Source organism: Protopterus annectens, chromosome 7.part1 (assembly GCF_019279795.1).
Source record: "Protopterus annectens isolate FY-2018-M chromosome 7.part1, PAN1.0, whole genome shotgun sequence".
In the NCBI taxonomy this organism is placed as follows: Eukaryota; Metazoa; Chordata; order Ceratodontiformes; family Protopteridae; genus Protopterus; species Protopterus annectens.
In genome coordinates, this window is record NC_056740.1 from 139,529,359 (window position 1) to 139,550,214 (window position 20,856).

The 20,856-nt window shown below is 45.4% G+C and overlaps 1 protein-coding gene across 2 annotated transcripts in view; it reads right to left on the minus strand.

Moving 5' to 3' along the window:
• Nucleotides 1-20,856, minus strand: part of ZXDC (ZXD family zinc finger C) — a 1,157,677-nt gene that overhangs the window by 489,871 nt on the left and 646,950 nt on the right. The gene's annotated exons all lie outside the window — the stretch shown is intronic.

Sequence of the window (20,856 nt, forward strand, 5' to 3'; positions counted from 1 at the left end):
GAGCACTAAGGCGTGTCCAAGAGTCAGCTTCCGGTGATTTCTCCTGTCCACCTGGCGAATCTGGGCATAATAGGGCAATGCAGCAATTGCCTCATGTACACAGACAACCCTCTCCTCCTACTACCAAACACTACAACCTGCAAGAGATGCACTTACATAGCCAAACTGGAAGCAAAGCTCTCTACAGCCAAGATTGCGCCAGACAGTCAAGAGGAGAAGGTTAACACCTGCACTACACCTCAAGCAACACATACCACTTCAAAACTCACGCCACCAACATCCACACACAGTAACACTAAACCCACTTATGCGGAGGTCATTAACATTAACCTGCCCAAGCAACAAAGACCTCCGAAGCTGAAACGCAAACAAACACCAATCACAACCAAAGTGACACACAGCTCAAAACACCAGTGTGCCACCAAACAGCAGCCCCTAAGGCAAGACAACATACCAAACACTTTAGTCACAGGTGACTCTATTGTCAGGAGCAATGATGTCCCACTCAACTGGCTGAACAAGGAGAAAACTGCCTGTTGGGTGCCAGGATCCACCACATAATGCATGCACATAAGTCACTCCACAACAAGTACAAATATGACTCTGTCGTTGTCCATGTTGGAGTGAATGACTTGAGACGTACCTCCCTGGACTACATGGAGAGAGACATGGAAGAGCTTTCAGATCATGTGGCCCAGGCAAGTATGACCCTAGCCGTGAGCAGCATCCTGCCTTCGCCCAGAATGATACCACAGTATAAGGACAAAATGACTGACTTCAACAATTGGCTACGTTTCTGGTGTCATTCAAAGGGGATCCAGTATGTGTCTGCCTGGGACGACATGATCGACAAACCACGAAGATTTGCCAGAGATGGTCTGCACCTGTCGCCCCTGGGATTCAGGTTACTGGCTAAGGCTCTTGCCAACCCTATAGCACCTTTTTTAGGCAAGGCTCAAAGGACAAAACCACCACCGTAACAGATATAAGCATGCAAAATCTGAAGGTAATGTTAATCAGTGCTAGAAGTCTAAACCTCAAAAAGCACTCTCTCAAGACACTCCTAAAAAATGGAGAACATCGATATCTGTGCAATAGCTGAGACCTGGTTCAAGGCTCCAGAGAGTACCCCTGCAATACCAGGCTACAACTCTTAGCACACTTTTCGGCCACCAAACCAGGACTGACGCACTAAAAGCGGAGAAGTGTCCATATTCACCATGGATATTCACACCTCCAGGCTAGTTGCCCAACACATTGCATCTGAAATTCAACAGGTGCAATTAACACTAGGTAAGACTGCAATCCAAACTGTAGCTTGCTACAGATCCCCCACCATGCCCCAAGATTCTCACTACATCTTTCTAAACATATTAGAAAATATTAAGATACAAGCAAACACCCTAATACTGGGTGATTTCAACTACCCTGCCATTAATTGAGAAAGCTACTCGGGTACCAACACCTTTGTCTAACGGTTCTTGGAATTCATAAAATCCAATGCCCAGGACCAACTAATCCATAGTCCCACCACGGGCTCAAATATGCTAGACCTGGTCATTACCAACATGGGAGAATGATGCTCCACACCAGTGGTCACCATGGTCAGGTCTGACCATAAGCTAATCACCCTTGATGTCCAACATCCCACCTCCCACCCCCCAGTAGGGAAACCTCCATAAAAAACTTCTCCAAAGCCAACTTCATGCTACTCAAGTCAGAAGTGACAAACTTTATGACACCCATGCAGATGGAAACTGAAAGTTCAACTGCTGAATCCTACACTAAGACACTGTACGAGCACATCCTCTCATGCATGAATCATCCCATTCCGAACAGAACAAAGACGGTCTCCTCCAAAAAAGGAACCCAATCTGGTGTTCCCCTGCCATAAACAAACTATACAACAGAAGGTAGAAACTGTTGCAGAAAAGAGGAAAATCCCAGGATGCAAAAAACTCCCTTATTAGCCTCAGTAAGAAGCTGAGATCCCTCATAAAATCCTCCAAAGCTAGTTACAAAAATAAAATTGCCAAAGATTCCAAGGACAACCACAAGGCATTCTACAGTTATGTCAAGAATCCAAATGGCAATGCTCAGATATGCTCTGAGCTACAACAATGGCATTAAATATACTGATCCCAAGGATACTGCCAATATCCTAGCAGATTGATTCAGTGCCAACTTCACCCTCCCTCACCCCCTAAAGGGCCCATCTCAATAAAAAAAGATTGCCAAATTCCGGTAATCACGGCCACATAGGTAAAACACGCACTCTCCAAAGCTAGGATTACAGCATCCATGGGACCAGACGACATCCCGGGCTGTGTACTACATGAACTACAAAATGAACTGGCACCTTACCTAAGTGTCATGTTTAATCACAGCCTCACCTCAGGCTTTGTGCTCAATGAGTGGCGCACAGCTACAGTTATCCCACTCCACAAGGGGGATCCACCTTGGATCCCGGGAAAGTACAGTTGTGTACCTACTATAAATCTAGATGTTCGAGTGTATTCACTGTTGCAGTCATTACTCTTGGGTTATCCTGCTGGCAGGCTACCCTCAGTCGGCCAGAATTCCAAAGTCTAGGTCCGGCGTCGGTTGGTCGCCTCTTCCCTGACATCATTGCGCCAGGGGTATAAAAGATGCAGCCGAGGCCATTTTCTTCAGTTTTTCTTGCCCCAGATGTCAGGTGCCCCAAATTGGTAGGCTGAAAAATATGCCAATAAGAAATGCATGCACAAAAATAACATTTCCTTCATCTACAAGAAAATGCACCAAAAAGGTTGTATAGGATAGAGATGTGCAGATAAGTCCCAGCAAAGAGAAGGGGGATGGTGGGTGGGTAACCTGGACTGCAACAGTGAATACACTCGAACATCTACATTTATGGTAGGTACACAACTGTACTATGTTCATTGTGTTTCACTGTTGCAGTCATTACTCTTGGGTAGAATCCCAAAGCTGAGGATGGGTGGCTGGGCTAAATAGGGTTAGGAGAGGCTATGAGGCCCTGCAGAACTGCAGTGGCAAAGCCTGCTCTGGAGTTAGAGTAGAGAGGCAAGTGGTAGTGCTTTGTAAATGTGTGCACTGAACTCCAAGTTGCAGCCTCTAAGATATCTTTGGTTGGTACTCCTCTGAGGAAGGCTGCTGAAGTGGCTGCTGCTCTGGTGGAATGAGGCCTAATGCCCTTAGGCACTGATTTGCCATGTTGAAAATAGCAGAAATGGATGCAATTGCCTATCCATTTAGAAATAGTCTGTTTTGAGATGGCCTTTCCTTGTGATCCTGCAGCATATGACACTAAAAGTTGCTCAGTCTTTCTGAAAGCTTTAGTTCTGTCCAAGTAGAAGCGTAACTGCCTGTGTATGTCCAGAGAATGCAGAATTTTCTCACCCTTGTTCTGTGGATTTGGTAAAAGGTAGGCAAGTGAATGGTTTGGTTGAGGGCCACACTGGACACCACCTTAGGCATAAATGTAGGGTTTGTCCTCAGAGAAACCCTGTCTGGATGAAAAATGATGAAAGGTTCCACAGCCATGAGTGCTTGTAACTCCGAGACTCGCCGTGCAGAGCTGTTTTCCAGGATAAGAATTGTATATCTGCTGTTGATGCTGGCTCGAGAGGAGGCAGTGTGAGTTTTTTCAAAAACATAATTGAGGTCCCAGGCCGGAACTGGTGCTCTCCTTGGAGGCCTAATATTTTTGGCCCCTCTGAGGTACTGCCTTATTAAAGGAGGAGAAAAGATAGGTGGTTCCATATTGTAATGGGCTGAAATGGCAAAGGCATGAATCTTAATTGATGAGAAAGAAAGGCCTTTGTTCAGCATCTCAGTTAGGTATTGTAAAATCTGAGGTATATTTGGTACAGACGTGTCAATGCCTTGTTCCTGGTTCCAAGCACAGAATCTCTTCCATTTTTCTGCATAAGATTTTCTGGTACTGGGCCTCCTGGCCTCCAAGATAACATCCATAATAGCTTTTGAAAGAGGAGTGTTCTGAATGGCTACACTATCCGCCATGCCGCCAGATTTAAGGTTCTGAGTTGGCTGTGCAGGATCTGATTGTTTTGTTGGGTCAGCAAGTGAGAAGTTTGAGGCAATATCCATGCTGGACCTTGAAACAAGCTCTTTAGGATTGGGTACCAGTGCTGGCGTGGCCAGTCTGGTGCAATCAGTATCATTTTTGGCTTCTCTTGTCTGACCTTTAGGAGTACTCTGGGAAAGAGAGGCAGTGGGGGAAAAGCATATGCTGTTAGATTTTTCTAGCTGAATGATAGGGCATCCACTTTCCATGCTTGCTTGTGATAAAACCTTGTGCAAAATCTCTGCAACTGACAGTACTGAGGGGAGGCAAACACATCTATGTCTGGGCATCCCCATTTCCTTATTATCATGCTGAAGACTTGTGGATCCAGTTTCCATTCGTGGGGATCCATGAGGTTTCTGCTTAGTTCGTCTGCCAGAGTATTTGTTTTTCCTGGCAGGAATTGTGCTTGCAGGTGAACTTGAAAAGCCAATGCGGTGTCCCATAAGGTCATTGCTTGTCTGCAGAGGGGGTAGGAATGTGTACCTTCCTGCTTGTTTATGTACCACATGACCGTAGTGTTGTCTGTCTTTATCAGTAACTGCCCTGGATGAAGCAGGTCCTTGAAAGCTGTCAGGGCATTTTGAACAGCTAGCATCTCTTTTTGATTGATGTGAAGATGCATCTGGTTTGCAGGCCATGTGCCCTGAACACATTTTCCTGCCATATGGGCCCCCCAGGCATAATCTGATGCATCCGTTGTCAGTGTCTTTCTGGCTGTGGGTAAACTGAATGGCAGACCCTTGTTGTGGTGACAGGCTTCTGCCCACCATCGAAACTCCTGTTGTAGGCAGGGAATGAGTGCAATTACTGTCTCCAGGCTGTGGCAAAGCAGAGTCCAAACACTTTTCAGATACCATTGTGGTTTCCTCATATGCCGTCTGGCATATGGAATTAGTAGAATGCAGGATGCCATGAAACCCAAGGCCTGCAGGATTTTCCTTGCAGATAAGTGGGTTTTTGTTGCCAATTTCTTGAAGTAATAGTCAGTTGCTTTTGCTTGTCAGGTGTGAGATAAGCCATCTGGGCAGTTGTATTTAAGCTTGCACCCAAGATTATCTCTTGAGAGGGCACTAGTTTTGATTTCTTTTCGTTTACTGTGTACCCTAGGCCAATTAGTAATCTTTTTTACAAACGCCAGATGCTTTAGAAGAGTGTCTTTGTTCTCTGCTGAATTAGGCAGTCGTCCAAGTAGTCCAATATTTGAATTTCTTTTTGTCTGCAAAACGCAATTACTGGTGCCAGGCATTTTGTGAAGACCCTAGGTGCGGCAGATAAGCCAAAGGGCAGTGCACAGAAATGGTAATGCATTGAGCCAGCTATGAATCTGGGATATCTTCTGCAAGATTGCCTGATTGGGACATGCAGGTATGCCTTTTTTAGGACCAAAGTTACGAGCCAAGTCCTCTTGCCCAACATGGGCCATAGCTGCTGTAGAGTCAACATCTTGAATTTTGGAACTTCCAGAAACTTATTTAGTATAGACAGGTCCAGTATTGGTCTCCAGGTTTTGTCCTTCCTGGGTACTAGGAAAAGTCTGGAATAAAATCCTTGCCCCTGCTCTTGTTGTGGAACTTGCTGAATGGCCCTCATGTCCATGAGGGCTGTAATTTGCTTTTGTGCCTCTTCCCATTGACTGTGTGGCAGGTTTGGCATGCCCTTTGACCTTGGTAGAGTGTGAAAATGGAACCTGTAGCCTTGGGACACTATGTTCAGGACTTATATGTCTTGGGTAACCATTTGCCAATTTGATGAAAAAAGTGCTAGTTTTCCCCCTAAGGGGGCTGTCAAAAGAAAACTGCTTGGAACTGGTAGAGGAAAGTCATTGGGACTGTTTCCTGTAAGGTTGCGATTTGTCTTCTCCGCTTTTGGAGGTAGGAGCATCCCACTGTTTAGGCATGTATGAACCTTGGGGCTGAGATCTGCCTCTTTGTGGTCTGTCTAACACTGAAAAGGAGCAATTTTTAGAAGGCCAGTTCCTGCTAAAACCTGGGTGGCTGTACCTGTAAGAAATCCTTGACTGTCTGCATGGATTTTGCTTTATCCTCCCATTTTTTTCAACACCTCTTCTGCTTTAGTACCAAACAAAGTATCATGCTGTAATGGTGCATCTAATAATTTTGCTTTAACATGATCAGGCAGATTCTGCTCCTTTAACCAAGCATGCCTTCTAATAACAGAACCTGCAACGGCGGCCCTGCAAGAGGCCTCCAGTGAATCATCACCACATTGCAAAGTATGCTTTCCCACTTGTTCAGTTGCATGCAACAAATCCTGCAATTCCTTGTTCTCTGAACATTCAGTATTTATCAACATTTTCTGTTTAAGCAGTGACATTAAATATTGCTGATATTTAAGCATATGAAACTGACAATTTAAAGCCCTTACAGCCAGGGTAGCAGAAGTGTAGACTTTGTCCCCCCTCTGTCTAGAGCCCTAGAATCCCTATCAGAGGGGACAGGGTTTTTTGCAGAGGAAGCTTTAACCCCCTAGGGACCCTGAGATATAGTTTCTGGGTCAGCAGCAGGGTTTTTATATAGGAATTTTTGAGAATCCGGGACCCTGTAGTATCTGTCTGGCTTAGCAAGTGCAGGGGGTAAAGAGTCAGGGGACAGGCCTGACTCTGAAATACATCATCCTCAGGAGGGAAGGCTGAAGGAATGGATTCTTCAGCATCAGAATCCTCATAGGGAAGCATGGAGTAATCCTGTTCAGAAGAGGAATCAGAGGAAATAGATACCTGATCAGAAGAATCATACTCTGTCTCTTGCCTAGGCCTCTTATTAGTCAGGGGATGGGAGCCCCTGATCAAAGTAATTAGGTCTTCGGCCATTTTGAGAATCTGTTTTTTAGGCATGGAAGTCTGAGTAGGAGAATGTACTTGTTTCTTTGTCTTTGAAGCTGAAGATGGCTTAATATATAGTTGTGTAGGTCTGAAGACACCCTCAGAAGCCGATGCCTGCTCAGCAACTCCGGACCCATCTGAGGGTATGATTTCCGAGTGTCCAATACCTTGAGTATCTAGAGGCCCAGTCGGCTCCACGTGGGAGTCGGTAGCAGGCGCCAGGGGCTGCGAAAGCTCCTCACTGAGAACTGGCGACTGGCCTAGTAGAGGCTTTGTCGTTGATTTTGGACCTCGGATGCCTATCATTGTCCTTGCGTTTTTTGTAAACTCCGGTTGTTGGCTGTTCTGATGGCATTATATAATTACATCTTCGGCCAAAGTAATGAAATGCAAAATCGAACAGACGCTTGATAGTGCGTTGGTTAAATCTAGCACAAAACCGACAGCTAGCAACATTGTGATCAGGGCCTAGGCAAGGAATACAGTAAGAGTGAAAATCCTTATGAGATACTTGCTTCCCACAAGAAATACGATTGGTAACTTTTTCTGACATCAGTCTGGAGCAAGAAAAAAGTTTCCCCAACGGGGTACTTAGCTTTAATGAAGACTTCGGTTCTGAAATTCGGATTTGAAAATCTCAGGAGTCGGCTGACCGGCACTTGCGAACTGCTTTTGTTTCGGGCACCGCGCAGCAAGAAAGACTGAGGAAAATGGCATCAGCTGCATCTTTTATACCCCTGACGCACTGACGTCAGGGAAGAGGCAACAGCAACAGAAGCCGGACCTAGACTTTGGAATTCTGGCCGACTGAGGGTAGCCTGCCAGCAGGATAACCCAAGAGTAATGACTGCAACAGTGAAACACGATGAACATCTATCGTCACATCAGTCTGATGAGCCTGATCTGTAAAGCCACGGGAAGTATTATCATAGAACTTATAAACAAAGACAATGGCAACCTTCAAACACTGGACCCCACCCAGTTTGGTTTTCATAAAGGGCCGATCTTGTCTCCTCAACCTGACTGACTTCTTCGAATCAGTCTCCAGAGCCGTGGACGAGGGTAAGGCGGTCCACACAGCCTATCTGGACCTCGACAAGGCCTTCAATACCATACCCCACTCTGGAATCATAGATAAATTTACTAAGATGGGCATTAATCCCTCTGTCACTCGATGGGTTACCAACTGGCTTACTAACAGAACCCACACTGTAAAAGCAACAGACTCAAAATCCAGCTCCAGACAAGTGACAAGCGGAGTACCTCGGGGTTCAGTCTTGGGACCACTCTTGCTTGGCATCTACTTTTCTGAAGTACAAGCCAGCACTAAGGGACTCTGGCTAACAAAGTTTGCAGATGACTGCAAACTGGGAGCCATTATTGAATCCCCAAATGATGGGGATAGTCTACAAAAGGGCCTTACAGAAACAGATGCCTGGTGCCAGAGCCATGGGCTCAAGCTCAATGCCAAGAAATGTATAGTTATCCCCTCTGGGAAAAACCATGTACCCATGAATTACCACACAAGTGGCAGTACACTAAACACTCAGTGTGATAAGGGACTTAGGGGCACATGTGGACAGTGGTCTCACCTTCGATAACCACATAGAAGGATTTCCTGACTGTTGTGGCTATGTGGCACACCTCATCACTAAGGGCTTTTCATCCAGAAAATAGGAGGTCATTGTCCCACTGTACTCATCCTTCATTAGACCCATTATAAAGTACAATGCCCTGTTTGGTATGTACCTCACAAGACATCTGCAACAACTGGAAAGGCCACAGAAATACCTCACTAAAAGAATCACAGGCCTAAAGCAGATGCCCTACGCTGACCGTCTAAAAAAACTCCAGCTATACTCTGTCGCATATCGCCTACTCAGAGGCGATCTCTGCTTAACATACAAGGTCATGTCAAACCCAGTGCTGTTGGACATGCTACACTTAAAGAAGTCCCAATCCCTCGGAGCCACATGCTCCAGGGATCTAAACCTGGTCATCACAATGAACAAAACATGCTGGAGGGATAGGTTCCTGACCCAGGACTCCCCATACTCTGGAATAGACTGCCCATACATGTCAAGCTGAGCGCCTCTTTGGTCCTCTTCAAAAGGAACCGTGACGATTGGATGGGAGATAGGAAATTCACCCCAGGGATAACGTCAGTCGCCCTGCTAGACGGGATCAGGGAAGTAAATATTCTGGGAAGAAATAGCCAAGGAATTGTAATGGCTAGGCTTGTATAGGCCCTAGGGCCGATAGCCTAGTACCAACCTATGAACCTTTGAACACAGATAGATACACAATTAGATATTATACATCTCTCCCCTGTTAACAACCATCAGCCCATCCACTGTTGGGAGCCATCAAAGCATTCTCTAACTCACCACCCTTAGCTGGCTTATGTGATCACATTTGACTACTACAGTAAAGATGTGGGGCTGTCAAGCCCACGCTCTCCAGTACTCTCCAAGTGGTATGGCCATTACTGGCATGCGCAGCAGTAACTTAGAGTAGTACCACCATTCTGTCCCACTCCCCACAGGATGGGCAAGCCACCCCTTACGTCGACTGCTATACAAAAGCTTCAGCTCGGCTGTTGTAGTTAGGTGAGATGTCACATGTAGGGCCACAAACCAGGGACGTTAAAAGGGACGTCTGCATGCACAGACAACAGAACTTGAAAGCCCAGCAGGACAGGAGTAAGTAGAGTAGCCAGTGATGTCAGTCATAGGATCAAGGATCCATTTTGTGGTTAAACTGGTCACTGAGAAGGGTCTACCCCCCCCCCCCCAAGAGATCCTAGACAGATCAGTAATGAGTGAAAGAAAAAGGATAAGGGAGTTAGGTGGGTGGGAAGGAATACTAGAACATGGAAGAGGAGGACATCTATGGTTATGGTAAGATTTTACACCGCTATTCTATGTCCTTCTATTCCTATGTTGCAGTAATCTTGGTGTGGGAGAGTACCACAGCTTAGCTGGAAGGAAGGGACCTAGGTAGAAGAAGCTGATTCTACAAAGCCCTGCAGAATTGCTCTGGCAAATCCTGCACATGCTCTAGAGACACTATCTAACTTGGAGCGTTTGGTGAAAGTGTGAATGGTGAACCATGTGGCTGCTTCTGGTATGGATGCAGTGTCCAGGTCTATTAAGAAGGCTTTGGAGGCTGCAAATGTCCTGACAGAGTAAGCTTTAACTCACTGTGGGAGTTTTTTCGCCATGGTGTGTATAACACATGCAAATAGTTTTTCTAACCCAACATGCGATGGTTTGTTAGGAGATTGCTTTGTCCAGGGTCCTGGGGTGGAAGGAAACAAAGAGCTGATTGAATTTTCTAATGGATACAACATGCGATGGTTTGTTAGGAGACCGCTTTGCCCAGGGTCCTGGGGTGGAAGGAAACAAAGAGCTGATTGAATTTTCTAATGGGTTTTGTTTTATCTAGGTAAAACCTTAGCTGTCTGTGTACATCCAGGGAGTGGAATATTCTCTCTCACTTTCATTGGTGAGGGAGGGGTAGAAGATGGGTAGATGAAGTGATTGGTTTAAGGACAGATCAGTGACCACTTTCGGCATAAAGGAAGGGTTGCTTTTTATTGTTACCCTGTCCTTCTGGAAAGTAGTGTATGGCGGGCAGGCCATTAGGGCCTGTAATTCAGACACCCTTCTGGCTGAAGTTATGGCCACTAGCAGGACTGTCTTCCAAGTGCACATTTGCAGCGTAGCCATACTAGCAGGTTTAAATGGAGACTGTGTTAAGTTTTTCCAGGATAAATTTCAGGTCCCAGGGTGGTGGGATGTGTTTTCTTGGTGGTCTGATGTGCAAGACCCCTTTTAAGAATAGCTTCACCTAGAGCCTGGCTAGTAGGGGAGGGTCTAGTGGCAGGCAGGCTGAGAATGTTGAAAGGTGGACTTTCGCTCAAAAGTAAGAAAGTCCCCCTTTACTAGTTGACACACACAGACAAGAACTGGGGGGGGGGGGATCTTGGATGCATGGATCCCTGCCCTCACCCAGACACCATTTTGAAAATCTCTCCCGTTTAGCTAAGTAAGATTTTCTTGTAGTAGGTTTCCTGGCCTCCCTCAAGACTGAAAGCATGTCCTCTGAGTAGTGGTGCCTGAAGGGAATCAGAAGTTTATTACTCAGTGTGTCAGTGACAACATCTGCAAGTGTTGGTGGATGAAGGTTCCCTTTTGCTGTGTCAGAAGGTCCACCTTTTGGGGTAACTTGTGGTGGTTGCCCTTGGCTAGATAGAAATAGGGAGAACCAATTACACCTTGGCCAGTAGGGGGTAACCAACAAGATTTTTTGGTTTGTCTCTCCTGATTTTTAGGAGGGCTTTTTGAATTAATGGGAAGGGAGGAAAGGCATGTAGAAACTGTTGCTTCCATAAACTAATGAAAGCATCTACTCTCCAAGCTAGTGGGGAGAAGGTCTTGCATCAGAAGGCCTGCAGTTGTCGGTTCTGGGGGAAGGCAAACAAATCTACTTGAGGTGTGCCCCACTAGTGGACAATATCTAGAAATACATTCATATCCAGCATCCATTTGTGATTTGGAGAGGATGTCCTGTTGAGAAAGGTCTGACTGTTTGTTGTCCTGTGAGGGGATGTAGGTTACCTGCAGGGACAAGTTGTGTTGTGAGGTCCCAGATTAGTAAGGTTAGTCTGCAAACGTGGCACGTCTTTGTCCCTCCCTGCCTGCTGAGGTACCACATAACTGTGGTGCTGTCTGTTATTACTTGGAGAATACCTGGTTGCAGCAGTGGAAGGTAGGCTTTCAGTGCCAGAAATACTGCTGTCATTTCCCTCATGTTGATGTGTTTGTTCTTTAAGGAAGGGTGCCACTTTGCTTGAACCCTGTAGTTTGCCATTGTGGCTCCCCGTCCTAGGTCTGAAGAATCTGTATGCATGAACTGGTTTGGGGGTGGGTAACTGCAGCGGAAGGCCGGGTTTCAGCTGAATTTGCTGAATCCACCATTTTAGCTCTGACTGTAGACAGGGCAAGAGAATGATTTCCTGCTCTAGAGAATGTTGGTGCTGAGACCACACATTTTTTAGATACCACTGTAGCTTTTGCATGTGCATTCTGGCTAATGGTAGAATGGGAGCGGTGGCTGCCATTAGGGCCAGGGCTTGTAAGAAATGCCTTGCAGTTATTTGCTGGGTCTGCAGAAGGGCTCTGAAGTGGGAGGACAGGGAGATGATCTTGTCCAGGGGAAGAAAGGCTTTCATTAAATTTGTGTTGATCCTGCAACCCTGGAATGTTTTGTCTTGCTCTGTGGTCAAGGTAGAATTTGGGAAATTGAGGGTGAACCCCAGTCTTTGGAATAGGCACATGGTGAACTCTAGATGGATTAACAGGGTTTCCTTGCAGTCTGCTAGAATCAGGATATAGTCCAGGTAAAGGTAAATCTGAATCCCTTGTGTTCTGCAACAGGGTATGTCAGGTGCCAGCAGTGGACAAACCAAAGGGCAATGCAGTAAACTGGAAGTGAGAGGAGGGTCCATAAAAGTGTAAGAATTTCCTGTTGGAAGATTGAATGGGTATGTGCAGATAGGCTTCTTTCAGGTTGAGTGTGGCCATGCAAGTCTGGGCTGGTATAAGAGAGTACATTTTGTAGGGACAACATTCTGAAGGTGGGAACTTTGGGGACCAGAAATAGCCTTGAATAGAAGCCTTTTCATTCCTGCCCTGGAGGGACAGCTTCTATATTACCCACATTCAGAAGGTCTTTCAGAATCTGTGGGAAGAGGTGCCTGATTTTTTGGGGGAAAGGGGATGCCCCTTAAGGGTGGCCTTTCTTTCCAGGACAGGAAGTATCCTTTTTGAATAACAGCCAGAACCCATTTGCCTGGGGTGATGGATTTCCAAAAGGGGAGGCAGTGGGAGAGGCAGGTGGGCAAGGCAGTCATGCATTGTTGGGGCCTCCTCTATCTTGAAAGATCTGTCTAGAGGGGGATTGAGAGACAGCTGGTCTGTAAGGGGTTTGTCTTCTGGTCCCACTTCTGTGCCTGGAAGAGGTAGGTCCAGCTGGGGCAGGGTTTCTCCTGACAAAGGTGGCTTTGGCAGGGTAATTCCTGTAGTAATTGGGAAAAGGAGACACCAGAAGATACTTGATGTCTTGCAATTCCTTACTCTTTTCTTGTAGATTTTTGAATTGGTCTGCTGATTGTTTTCCAAACAAAAAGTTAGGGTCCAGAGGGGCATCTAAGATTTTAGACTTGAAGTCTTCTGGTAAGTGTTGAAGATGTAGTCAGGAATATCTCCTAAGTACAGTGGTAGATGCTGCAGATCGTGCAGAGGCCTCTGCAGCATTATAACTACATCTAATGGAGTGTCTGGATGCTTGGGCAGCCAGAGATAGTTTGGAAGACATGTCAGATTTAGTGGGGCAGTCTGGAATAGCAACCAGCAGAGTGGAGGCTTGACAGACTAAGTCCAGAGCATATTTGGTCATATGGGCTTGACAGTTGAAGGCTCTAAAGGCCAGTGTGCAAGAGGTGCAAACCTTCTTTCCAATTCTATCCAATGTTTTGCTATATTTGTCTGTAGGTAAGAGAGGCAGACGGAATCAGTCTGGATTGTTTAACTGGAGAAATGGCAATAACAGCAGGATCTGCCAGGGTGGTTTGACTAGAAATGTCCTGTCATCAGGCACCTTGTAGAAGTGGTCTGGCCTCTTAGGGGCAGGTGGCTCAGAATCTGGTGTCTTAGATGCTGAGGAAAAGGCACCCAAATAGGCAGGGATGACAGGTGGAATGGCAGAAGGGGAGGGAGAGTCTACTTGTAATAGTTCACAATACCTTTTTTGAGTATCAGACATTTGAGAGTGGTCTCATTTGATGTATTCCTTCATTTTGGTTATGGTCTCACCAAGGGTGATATCCTCTGGAGGGGAGTCCCCTTCAATGGATTCTTCATCTGGGGAATAGTACTCTTGAGGAGAACTTGGGAGGTGTAAGATACTGATTCCTCAGATGATGAGTAATAGGTCTTTTGCTCTTCTTCCCTGTCTTGTGAAGTAGGTGTAGGAAGAGAGGAGACAGAGGCAGGGCTAGGGCTGAGGAGAGGAAGAGTAGATGGAGAAGAGGCTGAGGGGCAAAGGGCCATAAAGGCCTGCATCAAAGATTAGGTAAAGGACTGCCAATTAGGTAGGCCTTTGGCAGGTGTAGCCAGATATTTGTTTTTTTGTTTCTTTTTAACTGGGGCAGTCTTAGGCGTACGTCTGGAATCGGATACCTGGCTAAGTGTAGCTGTGTCTGGAGGAGTTATATCAGTTGGAGGCCCGGCTATGTCTGGTTCCCCCTGGACCTCTGCGGTAGCAGATGTCTGGATTAACTCTGTGGACATGTTTGACATCAACTGCAAAGCGGCTTCCTCGAAGGTCGCCGAAGTCGACAGATCTGTCAGATGTCCCTCAACTCCTATATCAGTAGCTGGCGGGGCGTCCGAAAGCAGAGAGGCAGTGGAAGAGAGCTTAGGAATCTTGGCCTTCTTTTGCGGAGTTTCAGTCGAGAGCTTAGGAATCTTGGCCTTCTTTTGCGGAGTTTCAGTCGGGGCTTACAAAACAGGATCCATCCTAAGTGCTACTTTTTTAAGTTGTTGATTTTCTAGGTAAAGATTAAGTGCAGCCAGACGGCTGGGAAGGATCTTAGGAAGGAAGGATTGGCAAACAGAGCAAGAGGTGTGATTGCGCTCTCGGCCTAGGCAAAAACAAAAAATGCAGCATTCATGCGTGTCTTTATGGGGTATCTGGCAACCGCACTGGCATTTGCCCTTTTTTTTTTGCTGACATCGGGTAAAGTTTACTACAACAAGCCAACCTTTAGCTAAAAGTCAAAGAAGAAAAAACACCAACGGGGTACTTAGCTTTTAGGCATCTTGAGTTGAAGGAGTGAAACAGTTTACTATCATTTCAAATCACACTCGGTCGGACTGCACTATGTTCGACAACAGAAAGTCGAACACAGCAATGTCGAACTTTAAAAGCAAGCCTAGGAACGGGTTTTAACATGGGTCGAGATAGGGGCGAGGTTTGTAGTTCGGCAATAGCAGTGAACCCCTATCTCGACCCATGTTAAAACCCGTTCCTAGGCTTGCTTTTAAAGTTCGACATTGCTGTGTTCGACTTTCCATTGTCGAACATAGTGTGGTCAACCGAGTGTGATTCGAAATGATAGTAAACCAGTGAAACACACGATGTGACGGTCGTCTGCGGCTGAAAAGTTCTGAGGTCTGTGCGTGCAGAGATCACATTTAAGGTCCCTGGTTTATGGCCCTATGTGACATCTCATGCAACTGCAACAGCCAAGCTGAAGCTTTTGTATAGAAGCTGAAGTATGGGTCGCCTCATGTGGAAAATCCCACACCAAGAATACCGCAACATAGGAATAGGAGGACATCAATCTGCTCAGAGATTGGGAATGCTGTTGGGAGTTTTTTTTCCAAGTGGGTACAGCATGGAGACAACTGTCTAAGTGCAGGAAGATTTTGGTCTGTAGCAGCTGCTGGTAAGCTCCTACTGATGACCACAACCAAACACTTGGTGAACTTCTACAGGACTGTGATAAGACTGAATGGTAGGCTACTGTACTGGAGGTGTATGGCTTCTACCCAGAAGCTAAATTACCTGCTAGACTGCTGGGCAATTCTGATATGTGAACATGCATCCAGGAGGTCCACAGACAAGGATGTAGTGTCCACACAAAGACAGTCAGAATTTTTTTTTTTTTTTACTACACAATGATTTAGACCAACATCCAGAATGATCCCAAGGTCCTTTGTCTTCTTTTTGGCATCAAGAATAATCAGTAGTACACAATCTTCTGGCCTGGTAGGAACTCTTGGATGGCTCTTCTACAGCAGGAAGTTGCTGACCTCCTCCCTGCTGCACTTCTTTGATGGGATGAAGGAACTGGGAAGGAATTTGGTGTTGGGGGACATTTTAACATCCTGTCTTAAGTCTTAAAACACTAGTTGACAGTGGAGTACTAGCTCTCACCTGCCTGCCCCAGAGGTGAGCAGCTGATGAAAACTTCTTAGGAGCTGCTGCCTTCCCAGGAACTGTCAGCTTCTGGACAGTGGCAGAAATATTTTCCTCTGTTGTGCTAGATATTCAGGAATTTGAAAACAACCCTGATGCTGGTTACTTCCTATAGCTCCCTGGTGACTCTGCTGTGAACTTCAATGAAAACATGGTTGGCATTAGTTGTTTTAACTTTTAATAAAAGACTTCTGAGGAGTTTGAAACTTAACTCCTAGAGCAGGGAGAGTTTTTGTCTCATTCCTCCACTTCCTACAGATGTGTACTATAGCCACCATCAAAAAGGAAAGGTCCTAAAAAGGGGAGTCAGTGAAAGCTGCCTTGGTTTCTTCTTCAAAGTATGCTAGCTTGAAATATGCATTTCGGATGCCTTGGCTCTGATCAAATCCTAAAATGTGCTGTAAATGATAAGAACTACATGGTCCATGAATTCTGTAGAGTGTGGCCTGGGTTTCTTTTTGCTGCCCCATCCAGAAAGTTCTTCACCACAAGAAGTATTTTACTGGACATAAAAGGTGACTCTTACACAAATCAATTGTCTCAGGGACAGGGTTAAGAATACACACAATAGTTCCCTTAAATTTGTCCACAGTTGTGGACTCACTGCCATGTGAGTAGACAGTAGGGCTCTGTCATATTAGAATTCTCTTGAGGGCTGTTGCCAAAGGTATGGGGTCTAGCTTCAGGTTGCCTGAATGGACCATCTAAGGTTGTCTTAAGCCACCATGGTGATATCCTTTATGATATCCAGCAAGAGTGGGACCATCAAGGAGGACTGGGGTGTATCTGAATGTCTGCTATAGCCTCCTCTGTAGGGCAGGGATAGGATCAGTGGAGGGAGGATGATCCACCAACAGCCGTCTTCCTCATCATCTATTACTAGGGACCTGCAAGGGGTACTAAATATGCTTAAACTCAAGGAAGACTTTTGTGGGTTTCTTTGAGAGGGGCTATGAAGACTCAAGATGATAAAGAATGCTTTAATGTGGATACCAGAGATAGGGAAGACTGCAACAGGCTTCTAAGGCTGCCAGAGGCATAGACTGTACCACCTTAGCATATCTATTAAGCATAGGGATGTCTGGTAGACTTCTCAGTGTTTGAGCCAGTACAGAATGCTTTAGTGATGCATGCAGAGGGTGCTTTGGATGCACCATCATCAAAGCTGATTTCAAATCAGACAAGGCCTTACAGAGTACTGGGTCTCTGGCACAGTGGTTATGGTCGTCAGAGCACTGCAGCTCATGGTCGAGGCTAATTCTATTGCATGGGGTACCAATAATGGGTATGTTAGAAATACTGGCATTAGGAACAGAACCTGTGCATATGGTGCTACACAAAGTGTTGGTACCAGTGTAACAGCTGGCCAGATTAACAAGTACCAGATTTGTGGATGCAATGGTACTGAATGTGATACAAAATTGAAGGCACAGACTCGAAGGCTGCCTCCAACAGGCTTCAGCCAAGACAGCCTCAGTGTAAGACATGCTACTGTGCTCTGGGTGCACAGGAGAGAACTGAAGTGGTGAAAAATAGCATAAGAGACTTTGCAAAACTCTGATGTCCCTCTTAACTGAGGGAATGGGGAGAATAAGATCCAATAATCTGCACCTTAATTTCCTATACTCTAAATCGGCTTTCTGAAGTTGATCTCTGATGAGAGAGTGTATGGGCCCAAAGTGAGGTTGTCTTCAGCAGGCAGAATCTGTACTTATCTGTGGCAGCTTAATATGCTCGAACCGCTACCTCTCAAGGCACTAATGCCATTAGTGTATGGCTGCAGGGTCCAATATCAATATGTGCTTTGCCATCAGAACCACCAGCAAACAGGTATTTACCTGATGTGTCTAGGTCTGACAAGGTCACTTTCAGGAACTACATCGAAGATTTCATTTGTAAGGGCTTCATTACAGCTTTGTGCCTTTTGACCGGCCTGTCATGAGGGCCAATGTGATGAGAAATGGATAACTCAGAACCTGAAACCAGCAAACCCTTCAGATTAGGCCTTTTACAAAAAAGGCTAGCTTCCAGAAGTAACAACGTTTTTCCAGGGTCCACTTTTGTAAAACTCTAATGAAACCTCTGCAAATAGAACAATCTGAAGAATTTTGCTTGTCCAGGCACAAGGAGGCTGCAAGTTTATGTACTACTGAGTGTTACAGTGCTACAACAGACACAAACAATGGCCAATTGGGGGGGGGGGGGCACATACTAAGGAAGGAGGAGGGAATTCTAGGTATACCTAACTGCAAAAGGTCACAAAAAGGGGAAAGTAGGGATTTCCTGAATCCTTTGATCTGCTTCCTAAACAAGTTAGGTTGTGACAAAAAAAGTGAACTTTATATTTACAAAATAAAAAAAAAAAGTGATGAAATACCCTGAAAACATTCCTCTATGACTGAACTTGAAAAGAGAAACAAACTGAAGTTGTGTCTCCACTTACCATAGTTGTAGATGTTGGGTATATGAATGTTAAAAAAACAGAGAAAATAGTAGTCTTAAAACTTCGCTGATGAGCTCAGTCACAATAACTTCCAAAACTCATGAAACCCAGGTAGTGTTCCAAAGCAAGAAGCCTTTATTCATCACACACAAGATCCTCAGTAACAAAAAATCAGAAACGTTTTAACAATGTTAAACATATCAGCTTTTATACACTTAGAGTGAATTCCTGTGCTCCCCCCCCCCTTTTTTTTTTTTTTTTTTTTTTATTTATTAAGTATAAAGTGCCAATTTTTGTGTCTTCCTATATGCAGAAACCCAAGGCTGGGCAGAATATCAAGAGTCTTTTCACCAGCCTCCAACTAACAGACATTCATGCAGACTGACATACAGATGTCAGTTTATAAAACGGGTATCAGCCAGTGTCATCTTCAGCTATTTCTTGTCAAGAGTACAGAGTCTGATGGCCCTGTGGAATAGCATGAACTTCCCAACTGTCCTAAGCATAGATAAAGGACCCCAGCCCACAGTGAAGAAAGAAGGGGAGGGGGTGATAAGAGGGAGTCAGGCCCATGTCAATCCAAGGAAAGGAATCAAGAAGGCAGAGAGGGAGGATTGTGGGAAATGATACTGCAGCACTGATCGACTTGAACAACTACAATTATGGTTAAGTGGAGACATAACCGTACTATGTTCATCGTAGTCAATTTAGCAGTAATGACTCTCTGAAAAGACTTCCACAGCTTTTAAGAGGGTGGTGACAGATATAGAATAGTTGTGTAAAATCTTGCCATAACGATATGTTGCACTGTTGCAGTATTCATTACATGAGGGAGTTCCCCGCCGTAGGCCAGTATACAAAAGACTTCTACTACTGTAGGGTGCATGGTATGTGGCACGTAGGCTGTGATCAAATGCTGGCCATAAAAGTGACGCATGCATGTACCATCCTCAGAACTGACTGCCTCAGGAGGAATGCCAGCCTAAGGAAGTAGGGTAAGAACCACCCAAGAAAAAGCTAGGCCAGGGGCAAGTTGGGAGGGACAGGAATACTGCAATAGTAAAGAGAAGGACATCTATCGTTATGGTAAGATTTGACACAACTATTCTATATCCTATTCATTTGGTGCAGTATTCATTACTTGAGGGAGAATACCAAAGCTCATATAGTAAGGGAGGAAGGTGCAGCAAAGGAGCTTTCCAGGAAACCATGCAATATGGCTCTGGCAAACCCTGCTCTAGATTTAGAGATTCTATCTATCTAATTTGCAGTCTTTGGTGAAGGTATGGAGTGAGGTCCATGCAGCTGCGTCAATAATTGAATTAGTATCCAAGCCCTTGAAAAAAAAACCATAGATGAGGCAAAAGCCCTAGTGGAGTCCGTCCTAACAGATTAAGGGAGCGTCTTACCATGGTGAGTGTAGCAAAAGTAATGGATTTGGAAACCCAGGAGGAAACAGTCTGCTTGGACACAGCCTGCCCCAGGGCCCTTGAGTGGTAAGAAACAAAAAGCTGATCTGACTTTCTAGCAGCTTTGGTTTTATCTAAATAAAATCTAAGTTGTCTGTAGACATCTAAAGTATGGAGCACCCTCTGACTAGTGTTCTGGGGGGAAGGGAGAAAGGTAGGTACGTGGATGGACTGATTTAAAGACAGGTCATTGATTACCTTAGGCATAAACAAGGGGTTTGTGCACAGGGAAACCCTGTCCTTGTGGAAGACCAGAAAAGGTGGAGATACCATAAGGACCTGTAGCTCAGACACTCGTCTGGGTGAAGTTAAGGTTAGAAGCAACAGAGCTTTCCAGGAGCAGTACTGCAGAGAAGCTGAAGAAGCTGGCTCAAAGGGTGGGAGAGTCAGCTTTTCCAAAACAAAGTTAAGGCCCCAGGGAAGTGGAAGAGGTTTCCTGGAAGGTCTGATGTGTAGAACTCCTTTAAGAAACAGTTTAGCCTCAAATCTGCTAGCTAAGGGTGGAGATGAGAGGCAGACAGGCAGATATGGCTGACATACGGGCTTTCAATGAAGAGTAAGCCAAGCCAGTGTTTAGCAACTCACACAAATAGGACAAAACCAGGGGAATATCCACTGTCAGTGGGGTCCTTTTCAGACACAAGATTGAAATTCTCTTCCATCTGGCTAAATAAAAGACTTTTTGGTATTTGGTTTCCTGGTCTCCTGCAAGACTGTAAGCACGCCCTCAGAGAATAGGTGTCTGAAAGGAATTAGTACTATCACCGACAGGGTCAATTGGAGAGTCGACAAGTGTGGATGGATGAAGGTCCCTTTGTCTCATGTGAGAAGGTCCACTCTTTGAGGTAACTTGTGGTGACTGTCCTTGGCTAAATGCAGGAAGAGAGGGAACCATCGCTGCCTTGGCCAGAAGGGAAACACCAGCAAGACTTTTGGTTTATTTTGCTGATTCTGGACAGATGTC